This window comes from Microtus oregoni, unplaced genomic scaffold (genome assembly GCF_018167655.1).
Source record: "Microtus oregoni isolate MIOR12 unplaced genomic scaffold, Mior012 000013F_ref0000133, whole genome shotgun sequence".
NCBI lineage: Eukaryota > Metazoa > Chordata > Mammalia > Rodentia > Cricetidae > Microtus > Microtus oregoni.
In genome coordinates, this window is record NW_024543072.1 from 30474347 (window position 1) to 30481734 (window position 7388).

A 7388-nucleotide genomic window follows, 5' to 3' on the forward strand; every position below is an offset into this window, starting at 1 on the left:
AGAAACTCTGCACACACCAGGCGTCTAGGTGACTTGACGGTGCTGTGGCTTTAAATACCTTCGCTATGCCTAAAAGCAGTGCGTGCATTCTCTCTTCACAGACCCCAGAGTGCAGGGCCAGTACCACAAATGCAAAGGTGTGACAGATTAGAAATGACCTCAGTCTTGTCCTTGGCTGCTAGACAACAGACAGCCTATAAAAAATGATGGTTTGAGAAAGAAAGCTTTCTAAGTATTTTAAACTATAAACAATGACTTTCGCTTACTATGGATTCATCCATAGGGATTTCTGGTTTAATTTGTCACCACTGACCCCTTGAGGACTTTTATATATTATTTTAGGGCTGTTCCCTGGCACTAACCCTAGGTATGAAACTTGTGAACTCTGCTCAAGTGTTGACTCTTCTCCATTCATCCTCAAGCTGTGGAACAAGCTAAGAATCTCAACTGAAAATTAGCATTTTTTAACAGCTGTGAATTATGCATGATATACTGAGTAGATGATAGATTGGAGAGCATGTAGAATTTGGAAACATAATAATCAGATTCAAGATCTGGCCGTAGCCCCAATGGACTACTGGTCTAGCAATCTAATTTTTTTGTCTCTTTACTTTAAGATACAAAATTGTTCCTATTGGGTTTTGTTATTGTTATTTCATATAGTTTTGGTGGAAGCATTTAAAAGGTGATAAAAGAAGGCAAATGTGAATTATTGGAATTGAGAAATATTGAAATTCATTTAAAGATTATACTGTGAAAATTGCTGTACTGTCTTGTTTTCAGGGTAGGAGAAAGTCAGAGCTCTATGAGAAATACTGCTGAAGACTTCCCTGTAAAGAGAATGTAGAGAATTCCTGAGGGAGGCAGAGATAAGCACTCTGGTTCTTCTGACAGGAAATTTCGTACTTTAAAAAAATTGGACCCTGTCTCGAAAAACCAAAAAAAAAAAAAAAAAATTGGAGCCGGGCGGTGGTGGTGCACGCCTTTAATCCCAGCACTCGGGAGGCAGAGGCAGGCGGATCTCTGTGAGTTCGAGACCAGCCTGGTCTACAAGAGCTAGTTCCAGGACAGGCTAAAAAACCACAGAGAAACCCTGTCTCGAAAAACCACAAAAAAAAAAATTGGAGAGTTCAGGCAGGACCTCTCAAACACTTCACAACTTGGTTTTATGGCAAACTGAGCAGGCAGCTCTCCTCAATGGATCTTAGCCAAAAGGAAGAAAAAAATACAATAATAATAGTTCTCTTAGATGGCATTTCATAACATCTCCACGATGTCCTGTGGTCCCCTGTAAGCAATAGAAGCAATTGCCAGCAAGTCACAGTTTTGAAGTCAGGTCTGTCCTGAACACATAACCTCGCTCACTTGGACCCTCAGTGATTTTATCCAGTGCTTTTGCATGAGCTGAAATGGGGTAGGTGCTCCTGGATCGTTGCATACATTCTTACTAAGAGTTTATTTCTTCTCATTTAGAAGCTGACACCTTTATGGTTGCTTTCTTTTTGGTGCATGGGTTTCTGCATGTGACATACATGGCTTGTGATTGCATGTGGAAGCTGGAGGTCTTGTGTCTTCCTGAGTCATTCCTTACCTTACGCGTTGAGATAGGATCTCTAACTTGAGCCCAGGGTTTGCCAATTTGTCAGTCTAGATAGCCAACCTGGGTGAGGGATCCTCTGAAATTACAAGCAGATCTCCACGCTCATCTGACATTCACATGGGTTGGGGGTCAAAGGCTGACCTGCATGTTCCCATGGCAAAGACTTTACCCACTGAGACAGATCGTGGTTTTCTCTTGAAAATGCTGTCTCGGTTCTACTAGCTTTTATCCCTAACCAAAAAAATTAAAATAATAATAATAATTATGACCAGTACATACATTCTTAAATCTAATTCAATAGTTCTTAACCAATCAATTCTCCAGGCCAGAGTAGCATCTTCCATCTCTGTACCATGAATTATAGGTGTGCTTACAAAAGTTCCTGATTTTATATTAGAGCTATTCTTACTACCTCATAGAACATAGCATATATTAGTCTCCTACCACATTGCCTATGAATCCTGGACTTTTCCAGTAAACACTCATCATATTGTTGATTATTTTACTTGTAGCATTTGCATTTAACTTTTTGTGAATTAGAAGAGCCACCTGTCTACAAATCGGGAGTGTGCGATCTGATTTTCCACCTTAAAGATGGGAAGGCTCAGTTTGAACTGTTTATGCTGTCTCATTGCTACTGGACAAATGTTCTCCTTGTCACGTGTCATCTCCTCATGAAGGGAGGCTTGCAGTAGGTACTTTGTGGTCAGTGGCTATGATAATGTCTGTTATGGTATAGAAATAAGATGGGGCTGAGAGGTGTACTCCTGAAAATTATTTACAAAACCAACCTAGAACAAGGGGTGTGTGGCTGACAAATTAGGGGCCATGTGGAAGTTCTTTTTGAGCCAGCCTTGGGAGCCCATGTGGATGTTATCAGATCACTTATTGGGTGATATTGAAATATCTCCAGGAATTTAAATTTTGGATTAGATTATTTTCCTCTTCCCTTACCACACTCACTTTTAAAACCACTCCAAATCTAGAATATATCAAATGCCACCAAATGCCAGGAGAATTTGTCCTTTAAATCTTTGCACATTTGTTTGAGTTTTGAAGTATACATGTGATTTTTTTTTCTACTTTGCCTTGGCACGGTAGCATAATGGTTAAAGTCACCTGCTTTAATAATTGAAGACACACCAGTTAGATCAGGAAATGAAGGGCAAGAAAACAAAGCATCCAAAGTACTCATCTCCAATTTTTCATAAATAATAGCTAGTTATCCAGGGAAGGCACAATGGCACCCGCTAAGTCTCTTCCTGTCTGAGTTCAGCCAGGAGGAATGCCAACCAGATCAGTAATAACAGCCTCCTGAGTGGGGAGAAATGAAGGCTGTTCAATTTTGTATTCTGCTCATTTCTATTTTAGAAGAAAACAGTTGACACTGTCTCATTGAAAAGAAAATGCACTCCGATTTCATCATCAAATAGTATTTATTATTAATCCCCAGAGGGAGCATGGGCTGTGCTAAGCATGCCAATTTGCCTGCCACCTGCAAGTGGCATTTCTATGTGTCAGAACCTGGTCTCCTTGATGTTGATGCTAGAGGTTAGAAGGGGCAGTGACAAAAAGATTAAAGGGATGAAAAATAGACTTTGGAGGAAAGGTCACAAGAATTGCAAAAGGTTAGTCTGTGCAGGAAAGGCGAAGGGTTGCCTGGTTACTGCCTCCCAGCCCAGGGAAGGCTTCCGCAGGATACATTATCTATGAGCAGGTAGCCTCTAATGCTGTAGAATAGCAAACAAGGGAGCATGCATTTAGATTAAGGAAAGGAAATGTTGAACTGCCTAAAAAATTGGGCTACTTAGACGGTAGAAATTCTATCCCTGGAGAGGTTTAAGGACGACTAGAAGTTCAAATCTCCAGAGGGAGGGGCTGTTTGGAAAACAGGAGGAACCTAGCTCTCAGGACATGATTGAATAGTCATTCTAAAATGATCACCTTAATCTCCAAATCAAAGATGTGAGAGATGCAGACAGCGTCACTGTGGGAGGAGTGATTTCACTGTGGAAGAGGCATGTAAACCAGCTCTGGGTGAGAGCTTAACAAGTAGAGGAAAGGCAACAACAACAGAGGCGGGAGGACACTGTGTCAATAAGGTAAGGGACAGGGACACCATATCATTATCTGATTGAGCTTTGCAAGTTGATAAGAACACTGCTTGAATCTACAGTTCACTAATTAATCACATAATTGGCAAATTGCTTAGCTTCTAAATTTCAACTTCCTCATTTATAAAAAGAAAGATAGCCTTAAGCCCACCAGAGAGTATTGGAGGTATAATACAGTGTGTGGCACACAGTAGGTGTTTAAAATAATAGAGTGATAATGCTCATAGCAGCAATTATAATTGTCAAAGAAAAGCAACTATGGGGGCTGGAGAGATGGCTCAGTGGTTAAGAGCACTGACTGCTCTTCCAGAGGTCCTGAGTTCATTCCCAGGAACCACATGGTGGCTCACAACCATCTGTAATGAGACTTGGCGCCACCTTCTGGCATACAAGCATAACATGGAAGAATTGCTGTACACATAATAAATAAATAAATCTTTAAAAAACTAAAAGCAACTATGGACAGCATATAACAATTGCACAAGCACGGGTTTATTATAGGATATTCTCACGCATGTGTATTTTCCACTTAGGTCATACTCAGTCACTCTTTCACCTTCTCTTGTAGTGAATTATCTTTCTACACCTCGCATCATTCCCTTTCTGAAATGGAATTCATTTCAGATAGAAGATTCCATGTATATAAATGAATAGCAGAAATATATGGCTAAAACAAGTCTTGACACGGCCCCCATGCACCATGTGTTCCTTACAGTGAACTTCCCCCACTGTTCTACATTAAGCAGCAAAGCCCCTACAACCCTCCTGCGCAACTATCTGATCCATGGCCTGCCCCTACAAAAATTTCCATACAAACATCTTGCTCTTGGCCACACGAGGACAGGCATATGTTTTTACTGGGTTTTGAAGCCCCATTCTTTGTTGTTGTTGTTGTTGCTGTTGTTATTTTTACAAACTATTTTTATTTATTTTACATACTGACCATAGTTTCCTTTCCCTCTCTCCTCCTGTTCCTTCCCCCCTATTCCCACCTACCCCCTCCCCATTCACCCACTTTTCCTCTGTCTCCATCGTGAAAGAGGCAGGACCTTCCAGGGGATTGAACATAGCACGGCACATCAAGTTGAGATAGGACCAAACTCCTCCCCCTATATAAAGGCTGTGTTAGATAATCCAGCATGGGGAACAGGTTCCCAAAAGCCAGCAAAGTACCAGAGACAGGTCCTGATCTACCTCCTAGGAGCCTTACAAACAGAACAAGCTGCACAATTGTCACACACTTGCAGAGAGCCTAGGTTGGTCCCAGGGAGGCTCCCTAACTGTTGGTCCAGAGTCCATGTGCTCCCAGAAGACCAAGTCAGTGGTCTCCATGGGTTCCTCCGTCATGACCTTGACCCTCCTGGCTCACACAATCCCTCCTCCCTTCTTCAGGAGGACTCCCAGAGCTCAGCCCAGTGTTGAGGCCTCATTTTTAGGCAGTACACATGAAACGGTAAGTGACCGACTTAGCTCTCTGCTTTCCATTGCTCTCAAGGCTCCCCTCATGCCATGGGTCAAAGGAAGCCGTGGTGGTTAGACACGATATGATGGCTAGAGAAATGGCAAGCTCTGGGCTGGGATGGCTTGTCAGGAATCCCTAAGTCTCCACTCTCCTAGGGGCTCTAGCAGCCGTGGGCCCACACTTTATAACTGGGTTGTCAGACTACAGGCACACATTACTAAATCTGAATTACGTTTAATCAACTCTAAGCGGTGAAACTGACCCCTGGAATGATGTGACCGTTTCTATCTTTTCAACGCCAGCATGGGTTAGTGTCAAATATTACTTAGGGCTCATTTACGGCCAAGTCTAGTAAGTCCTACAGGTTGTCTCTTCCAGCTACATAAGAGAACCAACCACACAGTGAAAGGTTTGTTAACTTTTCACAAAAAAAAGAAAAATAACCTAAGGATGTCTATGTCTCAGTAGGATTTTACTTCAGACTTAAACAACCTGGAATTGAATTGAATCCTTTCTTTTTATTCTAAGTACCTCATCTCTTTGTCTTCCCATTTATCGGCTAAGTGAAATAACCATGCTTATTTTCCAAATAAGTTATGAAAATAAGGGAGTGTATTCACTTACACATTTATGCTTGTGTTCATCTACTACTATCTGGTCTACGAAGGAAAGTGGTGATGGCTTGTGATAGTTTGAATTTATTAAGGCATAAATGTAAGGTATTATATTATCCTCAAGTGTCTTCAAAGTGTTCCTATAAAATAATTATTACCTATTTTTATTAATATAGTTCTAGGAAGTGAGATTGTCAAAAAATCCAATATTCAATAACTAACCACTGAACCATGATGATAAAGCAGAATTCCCCATCTTCACATAATTTCAAGTGAACTACACCTTTAAAAATAGTACAGATATCTTTTTATCCTTTATGATCTTCATATCCTTTTACTGTGACAATCACAAATGTCTGTAGGTTTTCCCCATTAGTAACCATTATCACCACTTGCTTAAGGTTGCAATAGTTTTAACACAGCTATTTCCTAACCACGGAATAGAACCCAAAACTTTTTTAACAGAGAGAGAATGTGGGGGGAAAAAGATTTTGAGAGGCAGCTCCAAATGATTCTACAAGCTGGAAGTGAGATAAGAGCAGTAATTCCCAGCCATTTGTGAATTAACAATAACTCTGCTGGGGTGTGATTTGCCCTAAGACTTCTCTACACACTGGAGGGGGGGATCGTCAGTTAGTAAAAATATAATGCTAGAGAAAGGTAAGGAAAAATGTCATGTCCCCTTTTCTATTGGGAAGCACATAATTACATCTAAGTCCCTTAACAGTTTCCTATAAATGCTTTACATGAATGTTATAATATTCATCCTTCCTCCCAAGCCTGCTGCAAAACTGAAAATAATCAATATGGGGGAAAACTATTGGAATAGACTAAGCATGTGGTCATGGTTAATCTCAGTGGTTCAGGAAGCTAAAACAAAACGGCATGAAGATGGGATGGGCACTTGGTGACAGGAAGTAGCTGCGGGGGGATGATAAGTGTAATCAGAATGTATTGCCTACATTTATGAATTCATCAAAGAATATATTAGTTTCACTTCTATAGGTTCACAGTAGCCACTTAAACATGAACATCGAGCTAGTATAAAATTGAGTTTGGGGCCTACCAGTAGGCAATATTAGCAAATGATATTTCTGGTGTGTGTGTGGAAGCTACAAGTGTAGAATGTATGTTAAAGAACTATACCAACCCACATAAGCATTTAAGAGTCTTCACAACTAGGGAGCCTGCATGGGACTGACCTAGACCCTCTGCATATATGTTATAGATGTATAGCTTAGTCCACTTATGGGACTCCTCACAATGGGAACAGGGACTATCTCTGACTCTTCTGATGGCTTTTCGAACCCTATTCCTCATAATGGGTTGCCTTATCCAGCCTTAATACAAGGGGGGAGGGTGCCAAATCTTACTACAACTTGATATGCCATATTTGCTTGATTTCCGTGGGAGGCTGGCCTTTTTCTGAAGATAAACAGAGGAGTGGATGGGGGAGGCAGAGAGACAGTGTGTGGGGGATTGGGAAGAGAGGATGGAGAGGAAATGGAAACTGCAGTTGAGATGCAATCATCCTAATAAAGATAATTAAATTTTTAAAAATAAATTTTTAAAAAGGGGGAAAAAAGAATTTAAGAGTC